The 19900-nt window shown below is 45.8% G+C and overlaps 1 protein-coding gene across 3 annotated transcripts in view; it reads left to right on the plus strand.

The window, feature by feature from the left end:
* Positions 1–10239: 10239 nt before the first annotated feature.
* The window catches only part of LOC137429593 (NGFI-A-binding protein 1-like), a 91369-nt gene continuing 81708 nt past the window's right edge, over positions 10240–19900 (plus strand). The window contains exon 1 of one of the 3 annotated variants that reach the window (XM_068119621.2): positions 10240–10515. The gene's annotated coding sequence lies outside the window, so the exon portion shown is untranslated. Of the gene's footprint in view, positions 10516–18147; positions 18288–19900 lie in introns of those variants that run through there. The other 2 variants (XM_068119619.2, XM_068119620.2) reach the window with 2 other exon arrangements.

Here is a 19900-nt window from a genome sequence, read left to right on the forward strand (position 1 = left end):
TGAATACCCAAAACACCCCAAAACACCCTTGAAGGCCCTGAGGCTCAAAAAGACCCTGAAGACCCAAATGGCCCCAAAGACCCAAAAGACCACAACAAAGACCCAAAAGAACACAAAGACCCAAAATACCACAAAGACCCAAAAGACCACAAATACCCAAAAGACCACAAAGACCCAAAAGACCACAAAGACCACAAAGACCCAAAAGACCACAAATACCCAAAAGACCACAAAGACCCAAAAGACCACAAAGACCCAAAAGCCCACAAAGACCCAAAAGACCACAAAGACCCAAAAGACCACAAAGACCCAAAAGACCAGAAAGACCCAAAATACCACAAATACCCAAAAGACCACAAAGACCCAAAAGACCACAAAGACCCAAAAGAACACAAAGACCCAAAAGACCACAAAGACCCAAAAGACCACAAAGACCCAAAAGACCACAAATACCCAAAAGACCACAAAGACCCAAAAGACCACAAAGACCCAAAAGCCCACAAAGACCCAAAAGACCACAAAGACCCAAAAGACCACAAATACCCAAAAGACCACAAAGACCCAAAATACCACAAAGACCCAAAAGACCACAAAGACCACAAAGACCCAAAACACCCCAAAGACCCAAAACACCCCAAAGACCCAAAACACCCAAAATACCCCCAAAGACCCAAAACACCCCAAAGACCCAAAACACCCCAAAGACCCAAAACACCCCAAAGACCCAAAACACCCCAAAGACCCAAAACACCCCAAAGACCCAAAACACCCCAAAGACCCAAAACACCCCGAAGACACAAAACACCCAAAACACCCCAAAGACCCAAAACACCCCAAAGACCCAAAAACACCCCAAAGACACAAAACACCCCAAAGACCCAAAACACCCCAAAGACCCAAAACACCTCAAAGACCCAAAACATCCCAAAGACCCAAAATACCCCGAAGATCCAAAACACCCCAAATACCCAAAACACCCCAAAGACCCAAAACACCCCAAAGACCCAAAACACCCCAAAGACCCAAAACACCCCAAATACCCAAAACATCCCAAAGACCCAAAATACCCTGAAGCCCCAAAACACCCCGAAGCCCCAAAACACCCCAAAGACCCAAAACATCCTTTGGACCCAAAATACCCTTAAATACCCCAAAGACCCAAAACACCACCAAAGACCTAAAGGCCCAAAGGCCCTTAAAGGCCCAAAGGATCCAAAAAACCCTGAAGACCGAAATGGCCTTGAAGACCCAAAACACGATGAGGATCCAAAAGACCCTGAAGACCCAAAATACTCTGGAGACCCAGAAGGCACCGAAATGGTCAAAGATGCCTGCCTATCCCTCTGAAATGACATGTGGTGAGGTGCGCAGAGCGCCAAGTCAAGCTCGTACATATAATGTACAGATGTACACATACACATACATACACTTTACAGATATACACATAAACTCTACATGTAGACACAGACACACACAGACACACACAGACACACACAGACACACACACACACACACACACACACACACACACACACACACACACACACACACACACACACCCACCCTTGAGAGTTGAGTGAGAAAATTGTTGTAGATGTTTAATCGAACAAACCCACAGATTAGGTTCAACGATAAGTAGATTTGAAAGTGTCCCATTTAAATATGGAATGGAGTTTGGACAATTATAAAGAGTATGTCAATCGAGTACTGGTGTAAAGGACAAGATGGGTGTTACTCGAGAGAGGAGAGGAAAGGATATGAAGGGGTGGGTGAGTGCACTGGGTGGAGAGCACCCCACGCTTGAGGGCAGAGAAACAAGGTGAGAAAGGCGATAAGCAGCAGAAAATAAAATAAATAACAACGAAGAGGAGTAGTGTGTCGGTTAGGGGTGGAGGATAGAGAAAAGCAGGTTACTATGGGCTCGGACTCGGAGTGGTGAAACATTAAAAAAATAAAAGTGAGGATAAAAGATCTGAGAGTGGCGGAGAACGAGAGTGAAGAGCGAACAGTGAAGGGAAAAGGGAATGTTTGTTTCTGGGGTGGTGGAGAGGGAGTGGAAGGGAGAGACAGTGTGGAGGCGGGGCATGGGGACAGGAGGTGATGAGGGGCGGGGCATGGGGACAGGAGGTGATCAGGGCGGGGCATACAAGCAGAGAGGGGCAACACACTGGAAAGGGGAAAGAGGAGCGGAACAGCACAAAGGGGTGGGGGGGCAATGAGTGGCGTGGGGGAGGGAAAGAGACGGTGATAGGAGGATGGCTTGGGACGGGATGGCAGTTACGGGGGAAGAAGGTTTTTGAGAAGGACGCGATGGCCAATTGGTGTGTAATTATATTTATACTACAGGAGAATGGCAGACATGAGGGTGCATAAACACCAGCGGTGGGGCCGGAGGGGAGGAGGGTTTATGGGGGAGGAGGGTTTCATGGGGCAGGGGGTGCAGTGGGGGAGGGGGTGCAGTGGGTGAGGGGTGAGGTGGGTGCAGTGGCGGAGGGGTGTGCAGTGGGGGAAGGGGAGGAGGATGCGGTGGGGAGAAGCAGGGGTGCGGTGGCGAGGGGGAGGAGGAAGGATGTGGGATGGGGGAGGGATGTGGTGAGGATCGGGAGGAATGAGGTGTGGGGAGGGGAGGATAGGGGAGGAGCGCGGTGAGGATGGGGAAGGGGAGGGAGGATGGGGAAGGGGAGGGAGGATGGGGAAGGGGAGGGAGGCTGGGGAAGAGGAGGGATGCGGTGGGGAAGGGGATGGAGGATGGGTGGGGGAAGGGGATGGAGGCTGGGTGGGGGAAGGGGATGGAGGGCAGGTGGGGGAAGGGGAAGGGAAAGGGGTGGGCGGAGAGGGGAGAGTGGCGAGGGGTGTGTGGCTTTGCATCGTTGAGTAATTGAGTGGGGGTAGAAAAACAATTTGAATTGCATTTGGAGACATAACAGTGATTGGTGAGGATAAGGGGACAAAAGATGGACTCCACGGAAAGCAATTAGAACTCATCTGCATTTTTAAAACACGAGGGGTGTGGGGGGGGGGGGGGGGGGAGGGGGTTGGGGTCAACAATGATCGTTTGGTCGACTCGTACCCAACGCCACAGGCTCGTGGCACTGCTTGCTTTACCTGGCGCAGGTAAAACAGTAACTCACCTTAAGATTAAAATGGCCTGGTATTAATACCAACGATGATAATTTTGTGATCTTTCGAGTTTTTGCTTCGTTCCGAATGGGTCTCGCAGGTAGGTGACCATTGAGTCGATGGGAGGTCTTTGTTAGTAGATCAAATTAAACAAGAAAGAGCAGAGATTGCAGACCATCGCCCGGATGTGATTTTAGTGGGTCTTTTTAAAAGTCTTTTGTGCTAAAACAAATATGGCGGCCGAACCACGTGACTGATGACGTCATAATTATTTTTGTTCTCCACCAATTTATCCATAAATGACGCTCAATAAATTTCATCTTGATCGGATGAAGTTTTGTACTTGTCGAATTATGACGTCAGAATGGACGCACATATGACAATCATAAACATATTTTATTCCCCATGGAGATTTTTTTACAATGAGCCACGTCTCAATTTTTGCTATGCCGCGCTTTCGGAGACATAGAGGTGCAAAGGTTTTCAGTTTTTTCAAGATGACGCCCATACCAAGTGACCTATGACGTGATAATGATGATAAAAAACATTATACAGGAGGCGGTGCACCTTTGGTGAAAATTTCCTGTAAATGGGACCAACGGTTGCAGAGAAAATCATATTTATTTTGTGCGGACAAACAAACAAACAAATGAAAAATCGTAGAGTGACACTTGGCAAAACAGAACAAAGATTGGCACTCGGTAGAGCATCCTTTTGACCTCAAAAAATAATTAGTGGTTGAATTTAGTGACCTGACATGCAAATCGTCTTCAAAGTTTAACTTAATCGGATGAAAATTGACAATTTTAGAATTTGGCCAATGTTGACCGTTTGGCAGATGTTGACCTAAAAAATAGTTGGTGGTTGGTTTCACTAAGCTGAAATGAAAATCCTTTTCAAATTTCAAGTCAATCGGATGAAAATTGAGGATTTTAGAAATTTGAAATTGTTGTTGACCTTTGGCCTATGTTGACCTTTTGGCCGATGCTGATCTCAAAAATAGTTGTTGGTTGAATTCAGTTAGCTGATATTAAAATCCCATTCAAATTTCAAGTGAATCGGATGAAAATTGAGGATTTTAGCAATATGAAAAAAGTGGTTGACCTTCGGCCTATGTTGACCTTTTGGCCGATGCTGATCTCAAAAATAGTCGGTGGTTGAATTCAGTTCGCTGATGTGAAAATCCTCTTCAAATTTCAAGTCAATCGGATGAAAATTGAGGATTTTAGAAATTCAAAAGTGGTTGACCTTTGGCCTATGTTGACCTTTTGACCTCAAAAAATATATAGGATTTTGTCGGACCACGAACTCTACCATTTGGTGAAGTTTCGTGAAGATCGGTTTAAAATTGTGACCTGCAGGCAAGTATAAGTGAGCGGATGGACGCACGCACGCACGCACGCACGCACGCACACGCACACACACACACACACACACACACACACACACACACACACACACACACACACACACACACACACACACACACACACACACACACACACACACACACAATTAATTGTACAGTATCGGTTGTTCCTAAACTTAAATATAAATAATTTAAAGGAATGCTGTAAATGATGTTAATTTCACAACTATGTAATGGATGTTTTTTTGCCAAGTAACAAACGGACAGACAGACTGACAAACGGACTCAAATGCAACACCATCTCCCCTGGCGATGGTAAAAAAATACGATATCGTGCATGAACAGTAATAGCAATAGATTCAGTACCCGACAGTGTATGCGCTGGGGGAGGAGCTAATTTACTCCTCCGCCCCACCCCCTCCCGGGTAAAAGTGAAGCACCATTAAGAAAGTAATGAAGATAAGAACAAGGGAACGAATGGAGAAGTGAAAGAAAAGGTAAAACAAACGAGCGTTACGCCTCGGTCCCCCGTCGGGTAAGTGATGTGAGTTGACAAAGTGGAAGACGCAGAAAACGTGCTATGATATGATATTTCGCTCACAAGGTTCAGACATACATGGCGGCGGCCATCTTGGATTTTGACGTGGCGACCCAATTTTCAATAGCGTTCTTCCTTATGCCTAGATACACCCACACACCAGATTAGACGTTGGTACTTCGCTTATCTTTCAAGATATTCCGCTCACAAGGTTCAGACATACATGGCATCAGACATACATGGCGGCGGCCATCTTGGATTTTGACGTGGGTTGCACCCACACACCAAATTCGAATGCGGTCCTTCGCTTACGCACGCACGCCCGCACGGACGGACGGACGGACGGACGGACGGACACACGGACGGAGGGGAAAACCATAGTCCCCCTTTCGCTCTGCGGTGCGACGGGGACAATATAGAGCAACACAAAGGAAGGTGAGAATCAAAAGAAGAACAAAGGTAGAGGATGGTGATGGTGGTATGAGGATGGTGGTGGTGGGAGGGTGGTGGTGGGAGGATGGTGGTGCGAGGGTGGTGGGGGGGTGGTGGTGGGAGTATGGTGGTTGGAGGGTGGTGAGAGGATGGTAATGGGAGGATGGTGGCGGGAGGGTGGTGGTGGTGGGAGGATTGTGGTGGTGGGAGGATTGTGGTGGTGGAGGATTGTGGTGGTGGGAGGATTGTGGTGGTGGGAGGATTGTGGGGGGAGGGTGGTGGTGGGAGGATGGTGGTGGGAGGATGGTGGTGGGAGGATGGTGGTGGGAGGGTGGTGGTGGGAGGGTGGTGGTGGGAGGAGGGTGGTGGTGGGAGGAGGGTGGTGGTGGGAGGAGGGTGGTGGGAGGAGGGTGGTGGTGGGAGGATGGTAATGGGAGTATGGTAATGGGAAGGGAGGAATAGGATAGGTGACCGACCTCGTATCGAAAACGATCAAATAGATACCTGCATATGAAAATGGTTCAATTTGAAAAGGTAGATGCTAAAAGTAATGCGTGGTGGTGATGATGGAATAAAGAGGAATAAGAAATCAGAGGATGGTGCAAAAGGTCAAAAATAAAAAATATTAAATCAAAGACGATTCACGAGGCTGAGATATCATAATTAGAAGACATTTTACATGGAAGAAACAGGTAAGAAGATTGTGTGAGGTGAGACTGCAGGGATCAGTATTGAAGGGGGGGGGGGGAGGAGGCTGACAGGGGGGTCGAGGGGAGGTGGAGCAGTGAGTAAAGGGAGGAAAGACTTGGGAGGGGAATTACATATTTTATAAGCAGCGAGGGAGGATAAGGGAAGAGGTGGGGGAGGGAGGATAAGGGAAGAGGTGGGGGAGGGAGGATAAGGGAAGAGGTGGGGGAGGGAGGCCAAGTGAAGAGGTGGGGGAGGGAGGACAAGGGAAGAGGTGGGGGAGGGAGGATAAGGGAAGAGGTGGGGGAGGAAGGGTAAGGGAAGAGGTGGGGGAGGGAGGACAAGGGAAGAGGTGGGGGGGAGGGGAGGATAAGTTAAGAGGTGGGGGGGGGGGGGCGGGATAAGTTAAGAGGTGGGGGAGGGAGGATAAGTGAAGAGGTGGGGGAGGGAGGATAAGTGAAGAGGTGGGGGAGGGAGGTTAAGTGAAGAGGTGGGGGAGGGAGGCTAAGTGAAGAGGTGGGGGAGGGAGGGTAAGTGAAGAGGTGGGGGAGGGAGGATAAGTGAAGAGGTGGGGGAGGGAGGATAAGGGAAGAGGTGGGGGAGGGAGGATAAGGGAAGAGGTGGGGGAGGGAGGATAAGGGAAGAGGTGGGGGAGGGAGGATAAGGGAAGAGGTGGGGGAGGGAGGTTAAGGGAAGAGGTGGGGGAGGGAGGATAAGTGAATAGGTGGGGGCAGGAGGATAAGTGAAGAGGTGGGGGAGGGAGGATAAGTGAAGAGGTGGGGGAGGAAGGATAAGTGAAGAGGTGGGGGAGGGAGGATAAGTGAAGAGGTGGGGGAGGGAGGATAAGTGAAGAGCTGGGGGAGGGAGGACAAGGGAAGAGGTGGGGGAGGGAGGATAAGTGAAGAGATGGGGGAGGGAGGATAAGTGAAGAGGTGGGGGAGGAAGGATAAGTGAAGAGGTGGGGGAGGGAGGATAAGTGAAGAGGTAGGGGAGGGAGGTTGAGGGAAGAGGTGAGGGAGGAAGTGACGGATGTGGTGTAAGTATATTAGTAAAGTGGTTGTGGGGATGTGGTGCGAGTGTGTTAGTAAAGTGGTTGTGGGGATGTGGTGTAAGTGTATTCGTAAAGTGGTTGTGGGGCTATATGGTGTAAGTGTATTAGTAAAGTGGTTGTGGGGATATGGTGTAAGTGTATTCGTAAAGTGGTTGTGGGGATATGGTGTAAGTGTATTAGTAAAGTGGTTGTGGGGATATGGTGTAAGTGTATTCGTAAAGTGGTTGTGGGGATATGGTGTAAGTGTATTAGTAAAGTGGTTGTGGGGATATGGTGTAAGTGTATTAGTAAAGTGGTTGTGGGGATATGGTGTAAGTGTATTCGTAAAGTGGTTGTGGGGATGTGGTGTAAGTGTATTCGTAAAGTGGTTGTGGGGATATGGTGTAAGTGTATTCGTAAAGTGGTTGTGGGGATATGGTGTAAGTGTATTAGTAAAGTGGTTGTGGGGATATGGTGTAAGTTTATTTGTAAAGTGGTTGTGGGGATATGGTGTAAGTGTATTCGTAAAGTGGTTGTGGGGATATGGTGTAAGTGTATTAGTAAACTGGTTGTGGGGATATGGTGTAAGTGTTTTCGTAAAGTGGTTGTGGGGATATGGTGTAAATGTATTCGTAAAGTGGTTGTGGGGATATGGTGTAAGTGTATTCGTAAAGTGGTTGTGGGGATATGGTGTAAGTGTATTCGTAAAGTGGTTGTGGGGATATGGTGTAAGTGTATTCGTAAAGTGGTTGTGGAGATATGGTGTAAGTGTATTCGTAAAGTGGTTGTGGGGATGTGGTGTAAGTGTATTCGTAAAGTGGTTGTGGGGATATGGTGCAAGTGTATTCGTAAAGTGGTTGTGGGGATATGGTGTAAGTGTATTCGTAAAGTGGTTGTGGGGATATGGTGCAAGTGTATTCGTAAAGTGGTTGTGGGGATATGGTGTAAGTGTATTCGTAAAGTGGTTGTGGGGATATGGTGTAAGTTTATCAGTAAAGTGGTTGTGGGGATATGGTGTAAATGTATTCGTAAAGTGGTTGTGGGGATATGGTGTAAGTGTATTCGTAAAGTGGTTGTGGGGATATGGTGTAAATGTATTCGTAAAGTGGTTGTGGGGATATGGTGTAAATGTATTCGTAAAGTGGTTGTGGGGATATGGTGTAAGTTTATTAGTAAAGTGGTTGTGGGGATATGGTGTAAGTGTATTAGTAAAGTGGTTGTGGGGATATGGTGTAAGTGTATTAGTAAAGTGGTTGTGGGGATATGGTGTAAGTTTATTAGTAAAGTGGTTGTGGGGATATGGTGTAAGTTTATTAGTAAAGTGGTTGTGGGGATATGGTGTAAGTGTATTAGTAAAGTGGTTGTGGGGATATGGTGTAAGTTTATTAGTAAAGTGGTTGTGGGGATATGGTGTAAGTGTATTAGTAAAGTGGTTGTGGGGATATGGTGTAAGTGTATTAGTAAAGTGGTTGTGGGGATATGGTGTAAGTTTATTAGTAAAGTGGTTGTGGGGATATGGTGTAAGTTTATTAGTAAAGTGGTTGTGGGGATATGGTGTAAGTTTATTAGTAAAGTGGTTGTGGGGATATGGTGTAAGTTTATTAGTAAAGTGGTTGTGGGGATATGGTGTAAGTGTATTAGTAAAGTGGTTGTGGGGATATGGTGTAAGTTTATTAGTAAAGTGGTTGTGGGGATATGGTGTAAGTGTATTCGTAAAGTGGTTGTGGGGATATGGTGTAAGTGTATTCGTAAAGTGGTTGTGGGGATATGGTGTAAGTGTATTAGTAAAGTGGTTGTGGGGATATGGTGTAAGTTTATTAGTAAAGTGGTTGTGGGGATATGGTGTAAGTGTATTCGTAAAGTGGTTGTGGGGATATGGTGTAAGTGTATTAGTAAAGTGGTTGTGGGGATATGGTGTAAGTGTATTAGTAAAGTGGTTGTGGGGATATGGTGTAAGTGTATTAGTAAAGTGGTTGTGGGGATATGGTGTAAGTTTATTAGTAAAGTGGTTGTGGGGATATGGTGTAAGTGTATTATTAGTAAAGTGGTTGTGGGGATATGGTGTAAGTTTATTAGTAAAGTGGTTGTGGGGATATGGTGTAAGTGTATTAGTAAAGTGGTTGTGGGGATATGGTGTAAGTGTATTAGTAAAGTGGTTGTGGGGATATGGTGTAAGTTTATTAGTAAAGTGGTTGTGGGGATATGGTGTAAGTGTATTAGTAAAGTGGTTGTGGGGATATGGTGTAAGTTTATTAGTAAAGTGGTTGTGGGGATATGGTGTAAGTGTATTATTAGTAAAGTGGTTGTGGGGATATGGTGTAAGTGTATTCGTAAAGTGGTTGGCGGTGGTGGCATGTAAAGAGTGGTTTTCAGTGCACGTGGGAGGCGAGTCGGGGTAAAATGCAAGGAATGGAACAAACGTGGGAGGAAAGAGCGGATGGGAAGCGCAGGGAGCCGCCTGGAGCGGAGGGGTGGAGAGGGGAGGGTTCGTGAACACAACATGTGGGCAGTGTCGAGGTGAGGGATTGGGATGGGATTGGGATTGGGATGGGATGCGATGCGTTTTGGGACACGTGGGAATTAAATTTTTCCATTTTAAAAAATACAAGTGAGTGGGTCACGGGAGAAGGGTACACGCAAAATACAGGGAGAGGGAACGAGATTTGTGGATTAAACTCGAGGAGAAAGAGCTAAGGAATGAGAACGGGGAGGGTTTCAGGGGGAAAACTGGCAATGGGAGGGATGGATTAGGCTGGGGGAGGGATGGGAATGGTGGGGTTCGGTTTGGGGGGAGAAAGGAGGAGCGAGATTGGGCTGGGAAGGTCGCAGGGAGTGGGATTCGGATAAGTGAGGGTGGGAGGGACCGACAGGAAAAAGGAGGAGGAGGAGGGGGGGGGGGGGGGGATGTAGGTGGAACTTGGGAAGCAGATAAGTGAGGAGGTTGGAGGGACGGAAGAATGGGAGGAAGGAGGGAGGTCATGAATGTGGGTGGGATGGTGTGGGTCGGGGAGGATGGAGGTGATTGGATTGAATTAGGGTGGGGTGGGTGGAGTGCATTTCAGTGGGGTGGGGCTGGTGGGAAGGGGGAGGGTTAACATCAGCCGCCCCGTGGGTGGAAACACTCTGGTGTGTGTGTGTTGCCGCCGGACGTCTGGGTTCGCATCGTCCTCGGGCCTCTTTATCCTCCTCCACGTTCCCTGTTGTCCCCGTAAACCTCCCTCTCTCCCCAAGGAAACGCTGTGGATATTTCTTTCTCTTCTCCACTCGAGTTTGCTCATCATAACCGAGGCACGACGAAGGACAAGTGCGACCCCTCCCTCTCTCACCCAAAGTCCGCGGGTAAGCGCCGAGTCCTGTCCGACGTCTCTTTCGGGTGAACTTCCCCCTGGACTGCCAGGGCTGGGCGACCAGTGACGTCGATAAAAATTTTTTTTATGACGTCACTAAGTTTATAGTTCGTCACCAGTTATTGTTTGTATGATGTTAGTGATTATTTCCCTGGTGTTGTATTTTACGTCCTGTTGATTTTAACTTTTACGCGTCGCTCAGCCGGAAGGGGCGGGGCCTCGACCCGTTTCGGAGCACAAAGCACGTGTTTCATCCGGGAATTTAAATATCAAGCGTGGTATCCGTGAATTACTTTAACATTACCGTTGTGAACATTTATATGTCGTATATTCGAATGTGAACGCACAGCTCATGATGGAGCAACAGCTGTGCGTCTCTCGAGATGTGTCCTATTGTTTGCGATCCTCGTACGTATCCGTGCTGAGAGAAAATAAATTAATAATGTTGTTTATTTCCATGGACGAAACTAGGCGGAACTGACCGACGGTATTCCTGTTCACATGGTGGGACGAGCATGTACGTTACTCGCGAGTTGTGTATTTACACTGATGGTTTCATATGTTATTTAGTGCTGCCATCCCTTATATGTTCCTTGCATATGTTACGAAGCTTTGCATCACGTGACGTGAACTTTTATCAACCCTAGAAGTAGAATAGAACACACAGAGAAGCAGCACATGGGATGATTCGTTGACTTTGGAACAACAGTTCTTCATTTCGGAGATTCGAGAGTGTGACTGTAAGGGAGACGGGCTCGTTGTTACATGGCTTGAAATTTAAATAAAAACGAGAAAGCATCTGAAAATGCAAAGCCCGTCTCCATTTGCTTTGTATGCAGACTTATTCTTCCATATGCTTAACATGACGAAAACAAGTGATGTTGACGAAAACAAGGATGAAAATTGACGATTGTTCACATGAAAATTGATGATTTTAGAAGTTTGACCTTGAGTTGACCTTTTGACCTCAAAAATAGTTGCAATTGCAATTGCTGTTTCATTTTCAAATCAATCGGATGAGCATTGGCGATTTTTTTCAGGTGAAAATTGATTTTAGAAATTTTACCTCGAGTTGACCTTGTAATGTTTGACCGCAAAAATAGTTGTTTTCCCAATTTATTGACTCGATATGCAAATGCTGTTCAATTTTCAAGTCAATCGGATGAAAAATGGCAATTTTATAAATATGACTTCAAGATGACCTTTGACCTCAAAATCAATAGGCTTTTTCCTTGTGACCAACTCTACCACCTGGTGAACTTTCATAAAGATAGGTTACAAATTGTGACCTGCAGGCGAGTGACGGACGGACAGACAGACAGACAGACAGACAGAATAACGCACAAGACCAACCAATATACGTGAAAAATCTTAGATTTTGCAAGTAACAAACAAACAAACCGACCCAAATGCAATATCTTCTCCTCTGGTGAGGGTAACTAGAACGGCATTCGGTAGTGCACATACCTCCGCCAGGATGAACAGTTTACGTTTTGTATCCCATACTGACAGGCCGGATCTGGATTCAAACCCGAATCAAAATCGAATTGGATTGTTCTTGTTACTTACCCAACTCATCCACCAAGTTTTGTCATTACTCGTCAACAACTTTTTGAAATATCATGCTATATATCGTGTTGGCCCAATCACTCCATGATGAAAGAATCACTTGGAAAAAAAAAAAAAAAATACTCCGATCTGCATCTGTATTCAGATATTCACCAAAATCAAATCGATTCGTCCTTGTCACACCCAAACCTGTCCACCAAGTTTCATCCGAATTCGTCCACAACCTTTTGAGATATTGTGCTATATATCAGTTTTAGCCCCATCACTCAACAGTGAAGAATCACAAAAAACAATGATCAGATCCGGACCTTCACCAAAATAGAATCATTTCTTCTTCGTCATAAACCCTAACCTTTACATCAAATTTCGTCCAAATATGTCCACAACCTTTTGAGATATTATGTTCAAAAAAAACAAAACAGATACAGACAGACAGACAGGGGTGAAAACATTCACCTTTGGTGGCGTAGGTGAATGTTTTCATTTCATTTCAGAGAGTGAGTTCAAAAAAGAAAAATACAAAATTGATTTTATGCAACCTTGACCGTTGACCTTTTGATAAAAAAACAAAAAAAAACAAAGCCAATCAGCTTCCAGCTTTTGATTGTTAAACCAATTCAGTGACCCAATATGCGATTTCTCAAAATTTTGGTTAATCGGATGCAAATTGATCATTTTTTGTGACCTTGACCTTTAACCTTTTGATCTAAAAAAAACAATCAGCTTCTAGGTTTTGATTTGTGAACCAATTCAGTGACCCAACATACGAATTCTTAATTTTCAGGTCAATGGGATGAAAACTGATGATTTTATGTGATGCTCACCTTTGACCAAATTATTAATTTATCTTCACCATATTCTCATTAAATATTTGATGAAAATTTGATGACAAAAAGCTCAAATGGTTAAAAAGTTACGGCCAGGATGCACACACACACACACACACACACACACACACACACACACACACACACACACACACACACGTACCTGCCGAGACTAGAGGGATGGCGCGGCCTGATGGAACTCAACCAGGTGCACAGAGTGATGAGTGTAGGACTAGCTGAGCATGTGAAATGCTCAACAAACTATCGGATGCAATTTGTAAACAAGCATGAACACAACAAACCTGAAAAGTATCCCGAACTCACCTTGCAAATAATTTTCAAAAACAGGTGTGAATAGAAGATGCCGCACAGGAAAATGAAACAGCAACAAATACAGCCTCAACAATAGCAAAAAAGACAAAAGAAATGTATAAAAATAAATATCAAGAAATATACACCAACAACTGGGAGAATGACAATAGAGCAAGAAAACACAAAAAAGAATTGGACAGAGTGGGGATAAACAAAGAAGGCTCATTGGAATGGTGAAGAAGAGGTCAGCTCAACTGGGACAGAGAACGAATCATAATAAATGCCCAAGATCAAGGACACTACACCAATGGGTTTAAAAAGATGGCGGGACTGAACCAGACGGACAAGTGTAGATTCTGCAAGATAGAAACAATGGACTAGTCACCTGCTCTCGGGATGCAAAAAACTATTGTCAGAACAACTTTACACACAACGGCACAACAAAGTATGCAAAGTGATTCATTGGCATATTTGCAAAAATTTAAATATCTCAGTACTAGAAAACTCATGGAAACACGAACCAAGGGCAATCATTGAAAATGAGAACATCATGCTCACGTACGACCTGATGATTCCATCGGGCATGAACATAGAAAACAAAGCATTGTGTCCGGACATTGTACTCAGGAACAAAAAGAAAAAGACAGCATTGATGATTGAGATATCAGTACCCAGCGATTTTGGCCTAAACAACGCAGACATCAAGAAATGAACAAATACCAGGACCTCAAAAATGAGGTCAAGAGATCTTGGAAGCTGAAGAGCATTGAAATTATGCCAGTGATAATTGGAGCAACAGGAATCATGAAGAAGAACCTCACTGAGATTTTAAAAACCATCACCGGGAATATTACCACAAATGAACTACAATTGGAGGCAATCCAGGGTTTGGTGACGATCATGAAAAGATTCCTTGGCACAAAACTCTGAGAAAGTTGAACAGTTTGGTCCATGAACCGTGATCCCTTACCGAAGAGGAGGTGGATACGTTTTTTTTTTTTTTTTTTTTTTTTTTTTTTTGTATACAAGATCGAGGCTCGTGAAAGAGCTAACATCAATCACAAAAAAGGACAAACGGACACACAAAACAAACAATAAAGGGGGCGGGAGACAAGATGGGGAGAGAGAGGGAAGCACACAAGGACAACAGCAGAGAACAGGGACAACGGAAGATCCGTGGGAGGGAGAGGAAATGGGGGGAGGAGGCATGGGAAGGCGGGAGAGGGGGTGGGAAAGGTATAAAACACATGGACACTGCTAGAACTTCCAGGAAAGAAAGAAGTCGGGATTTCAAAAACAAAAGTGGATCTGGGGTGAATTAATGGGGGTAGAAGAGATCAAGGTTTTGGATGGGGGAAGACGAGAGATGGTGGTGAACAGCTGTTTTAAAGACCTGAAGGTAGGAGTGGGATTGAAGAGAGTGAGGGAGTTTGTTCCAGAGGTGGGAGTAAAGAGGAATGAAGGAGTGAAGGTGAGCAGAGAGTCTTGATTTTGGCAATTCCACCAGAAGAGGGTTACTGGCAGATCTTGTGCGACCTGTAGGAATATTTGGGGGACAAAGCACAGGTAGAGTTGGGGAAGCTAGGCCAGATTGGAGTCGGTAGAAGACAGAAAGACCACCTACCTGCCTGCGGAGAGTGAGTGAAAGGCCCTCGGAGTTAGCTTCATCGCAGGAGATTCCAATGATTCTGAACGCTTTGGTTTTGACCGTGAAGCCGAGCTAGGTGTGAGGCTGGAGCACCAGCCCAGAGGGGAGAGCAGTATTCCATTGAGCTGTGGATGAAAGCCTTGTATGTGGTGAGGAGCTCAGGTGTGCCAAGGAAGGACTTCGCACGACGGAGGATGCCCAGTCGGCGACTGGCTTTAAAGGCCAGATTGGAAATGTGGTTTTCCCAGGAAAGATCATGGCAGATAGTGAGACCCAAAAGCTTAAGTGACAGAACTTCTTGGAGAGGATTGTTCAGAAAGTATATGGGAGGGTTGTCCAGTCAGATTTTCGGAGAGACATAGTAAGAGTGTGAGATTTGTCAGGATTGAAAGACATGTTGTACTTGTTTGACCAGTCTGTGATTTTGTTCATTCTGCAGAGAGTGAGGAGGCTGCAGACTGCCGATCTGAGGGATGAGGAATGGAGCGGCAGAGAGTGGAGTCATCAGCAAAGAGATAGAGAGGATTTTCAAGAGAATCAGAGAGATCATTGATGAAGACCAGAAAAAGCCCAGGGCCCAGAACACTGCTTTGGGGAACTCCAGCCTGAACCGGAAGGGGAGATGAGAGAAACCCATTCAGGGCCACACGTTGACTACGACCAGAGAGGAAGTCCGAAAGCCATGCGTGGAGAATTCCATGGATACCATAGGAGGAGAGACTCTGAAAACCCCAAAGACCCAAGAGAACCAAAAGACCCTGAAGACCCTTAAAGACTCAAAATACCCAGAGGACCCAAAATACCCTGAAGACCCAAAACACTCCAAAGACCCAAAATACCCTGAAGACCCTTAAAGTCCCCGAACACTCAAGAGAACCAAAATAACCTGAAGACCCAAAACACCCAAAAGACCCAGAGGACCCAAAAGACCCTGACGACCAAAAATATTCCGAAGACCGCAAAGACCCAAAATATCCCAAAGATCCTTGAAGACCCAAAAGACCAAAAAGACAAAAACACCCCAAAGACCCTTAAAGACCCAAAAGGTCGAAAATATTCAAAAGACTGAAAAGACCACAAAGATCCTTAAAGTCCCCAAAAAACTCCAAAGATTGAAAAGACCACAAAGAATGAAAAGATCCCCCAAAGACTGAAAAGACCCCAAAGACTGAAAATACCCCAAAGACTGAAAATACCCAAAAGACTCACAAGACTGAAAAGACCCAAAAGACTGAAAAGACCAAAAAGACCCTTAAAGGGGAACCCAAACGCAATTTCTTTGTCTGAAAAACCATTGGCAATTATTAATCATGGTCTAATTTGAAGGGAATTTTTAGTTTTATTTGCCAATCACAAAGTGCCGAATAAACCCTCGACTGTCGGTTTTTGAGATTGCCAGTGACTTCACATTGTGAACTCACCCTTATCCTGCCGGCGACGGTACATAGAGAAACGGCGCATTGCGAGCTCGGATTCCGGGGTGTGTAGGGTTGTCGTGGGTATTGTTAGCTAGAGTGACGGTTGACAGGGGATTGTGAGGGGTGGTGGAGTGGGGTGAGGGGTGTGGGGCGGTCATGGGTATTGTTAGCTAGGGTGACGGTTGAAGGGGGATTGTGGGGGGAAGGTGCAGTGGGGTTGTTATGGGTATTGTTAGCTAGGGTGACGGTTGATAGGGGATGGTGAAGGGGGGTGAGGAAGGTGGGGGGGGGGGGGGGGGCGGTTTGGCGTCATGGGTATTGTTAGCTAGTGACGGTTGATAGGGGATTGTGACGGGTGGTGGAGTGGGGTGAGGGGTGTGGGGCGGTCATGGGTATTGTTAGCTAGGGTGACGGTTGAAGGGGGATTGTGGGGGGAAGGTGCAGTGGGGTTGTTATGGGTATTGTTAGGTAGGGTGATGCTTTAATGGGGATTGTGAGGGGATTGTGACGGGAGGGGAAAGACGGGGTGTGGGCTGGTTGTGGGTATTGTTAGATAGGGTGACGTTTGATGTTTTTTTCTGGAAAATTGAGAGGCCTCAAAAACCAAGGACACCTAAGTTGAACAGAAATCAGCAAGATAGGGTGACGTTTGATGTTTTTTTCTGGAAAATTGAGAGGCCTCAAAAACCAAGGACACCTAAGTTGAACAGAAATCAGCAAGAGCAAGAGTGACGTCACCCTAGCTAACACCCTTCAACCGTCACCCTAGCTAACAAATCAGCAAGAAATCCAAATTAAAGTAGTTGTGTCAGCAGAAAATATCCGATGGCAGAAAAATGTGTTGCACGCTTGGAACAAGATCGCCCGTAGCGCGGGTACTCTGCTAGTGGAGATAACAACCAAAGATACGCACACACAAATGCACACACATACACACAAACACACGTGTGAACACACGTACACACACATACACACACACAATTGCAGTGGTGGACGAGCTAGAGACCAGATGACGCTGTACGTTTTACTGTGTATGCACCTTTTTTCTGGGACCACGTGTGTGCCTTTGGTGGGGAATTCCGAAGCAGCCTTGTTGCAGTAAGTTAAAAAGTTAAAATTTGACCCCTGTTGTAATGTTTACCCTTCTCTCAAGATTTTTTTCTGCATGGTTTACGATTTGGAACTCATCAAATCTTATCATACCATATGGAATAATAATGCTTATACTTGGTTTATACATAAATGGGAATTTTAAACTATTCAGTTGAGTGATCTTCACATTGTTCAAAGTGATCACGACACCGTGGTGCAAATCGGTACATGCTGTAAGAAGTTGCACCGATCCGTTTTTAAGTTATTTCTCTGAAATAACCTCATAGAGTGAGTCCCAGTGACCATCCGTCCATCCGTTTGTACCTACACATTTGACTAAAACATCTTCTTACAAACTACCCGACCACTATGGATCAAATTTGGTTCTATGCATCAGGACAGCAAAGTCTCATGGGGATGTGCTCCCCATCTGGATGCGTGTTTACATACTGCCCTAAAGCCCAGATCGGTGGAGTGTTGCAGTGATGGTTGTCCTTCTGGAAGTTTCTCCAATCTCCACACAGAATCTCTGGAGCCCAGCCAGAGTGACCATCGGGTTCTTGGTCCCCTCTATTACCAAGGCCCTTCTCCCCCGATTGCTCAGTTTGGCCAGGCGGCCAACTCTAGGAAGCGTCCTGGTTGTTCCAAACTTCTTCCATTTTAGAATTATGGAGGCCACTGTGCTCTTGGGAACCTTCAATGCAGAAGAATTTTTTTTGCATGCTTCCCCAGATCTGTACCTTGACACAATCCTGCCTCTGAACTCTGCAGGCAGTTCCTTCGACCTCATGGCTTGGTTTTTGCTCCGATATGTATTGTCAGCTGTGAGACCTTATATCGACAGGTGTGTGCCTTTCCAAATCATGTCCAATCAGCGACGGCCAGGATCACGTGTCAAGTGAGTTCTTCAACTTCCTTGCCTTCCTCTGCTGCTCTGTCTCATCAGCTCTAGGCTCGAGGCCATAGAAATACCACACCATGCTACATGCATGTTTGATGTAGTTTTTGTTAACAGTCTTGTTGAATACCTACCTGCTGTACTGCTTCAGCATTAGTTTACCTTTCACCAAGCCCAGGTCTGCTTGGACAAGGGCAGGGATTATACGTTTGATTTATTATTGCCTAATGGTATGAATATTATTGTTGTTGATATTATTAGTACAATGTTACAATTACTGTTGCAATGTTATGATTGTTGTTGTTATTTATTTTGTAATAGGAATACCATGCCATGGAAGGACCTATTGAACTGCTCTATACACCTTAACATGGTGCGTGTTTAGAAACATATGATTTCTTCTGGATTCTTTGTCGTTAATGAGCCTAATCATCTCAGGAGATCATAACTAAATATATTCCCATTTTGAACAGGTGCCAGGGCTCTGCTGCTGAGCCCACTGGGGAAGCTGAAGCTCTTTCATATAGCCCCTCAATAGGAATTGCTGACTATGTCAGTACCTGCAGGGGGCGATATTTTGTCCTCGCCCAGAGCGCCACAAACCATCACTACGCCATTGTATATATATATATATATATATATATATATATATATATATATATATATATATATATATATATATATATATATATATATATGTATTGTTGTGGTTTTAGAACCCTCACTTGTGTAAATACTTGTAAATAATTCTCATCATTAAAAGGTCAAAGGTAGCACCCATAGTTAGGCCACAGCAACACATAGTTCACCTTAGAAATCCCAGTTACTGTATTTCATTATTATGTGTTTCAGATAAGGCCGTGTTCCCAATAGTTGAATCTGAGTTGCATCAATTAAATAAGAATAGGTCCCAATCCATTCTGGCCATTTTGCCAACCTCTCTCTCCCAATTCTATTACATGTCTCTGCTTGCCAGCAGCGTTCGCTGCGTTGAGCTGAAGTTTGCTCAAACAAACGCCATTAACTACGCGGTCAAGCTCGAGGAAGAAGGGGGCGGAGCGCCGGGAACAAGGTGTGGCTTGTCAACGAGCCGTCAAAGGCGGAGCCGTTAAGCCCTTATCAGCCAACCAGGGCTGATGAAACATCACTGGCGGACGTGGCCTTTGTGGAGCGCGTAGTGATCTGAAAGCGCGTTTCCGCGCATTCCACCATAAGCGCGAGCGAAAAGCCCTTTTACGGACTTCTTCGGGGTGAACTGCGGATAAGGACTGCGCAGGGGACCATCGTGATTACGGACTTCATTCGGCGGGCTCCTTTTGCACGGACTGCGCGAGGAGTTATTGAGCGGCGCTGATTGCCCTTTGATACGAACTGCCTTTTTGATATGAACATTGATCGGGAGAGAGAGAGCGTTTGGCACGAAATACGTTTATTACGTACGCCGCATCCCAGTCCCCCCGATATATGTAACGTCCGCTCGCGGTCAACGACACGCGGCGCGCTGCCGGCCTGCTGCCTTTGTCCATCACCATCACGGCACGAGTCGGGACCGGACAAGGAGCCTGGCCATCTGCCTGGACCTTCCCCCCCCTACCAGCTACCATCCCGTGTGA

This window comes from Myxine glutinosa, chromosome 6 (assembly GCF_964187855.1).
Source record: "Myxine glutinosa chromosome 6, kmMyxGlut1.1, whole genome shotgun sequence".
NCBI classification, from domain to species: domain Eukaryota; kingdom Metazoa; phylum Chordata; class Myxini; order Myxiniformes; family Myxinidae; genus Myxine; species Myxine glutinosa.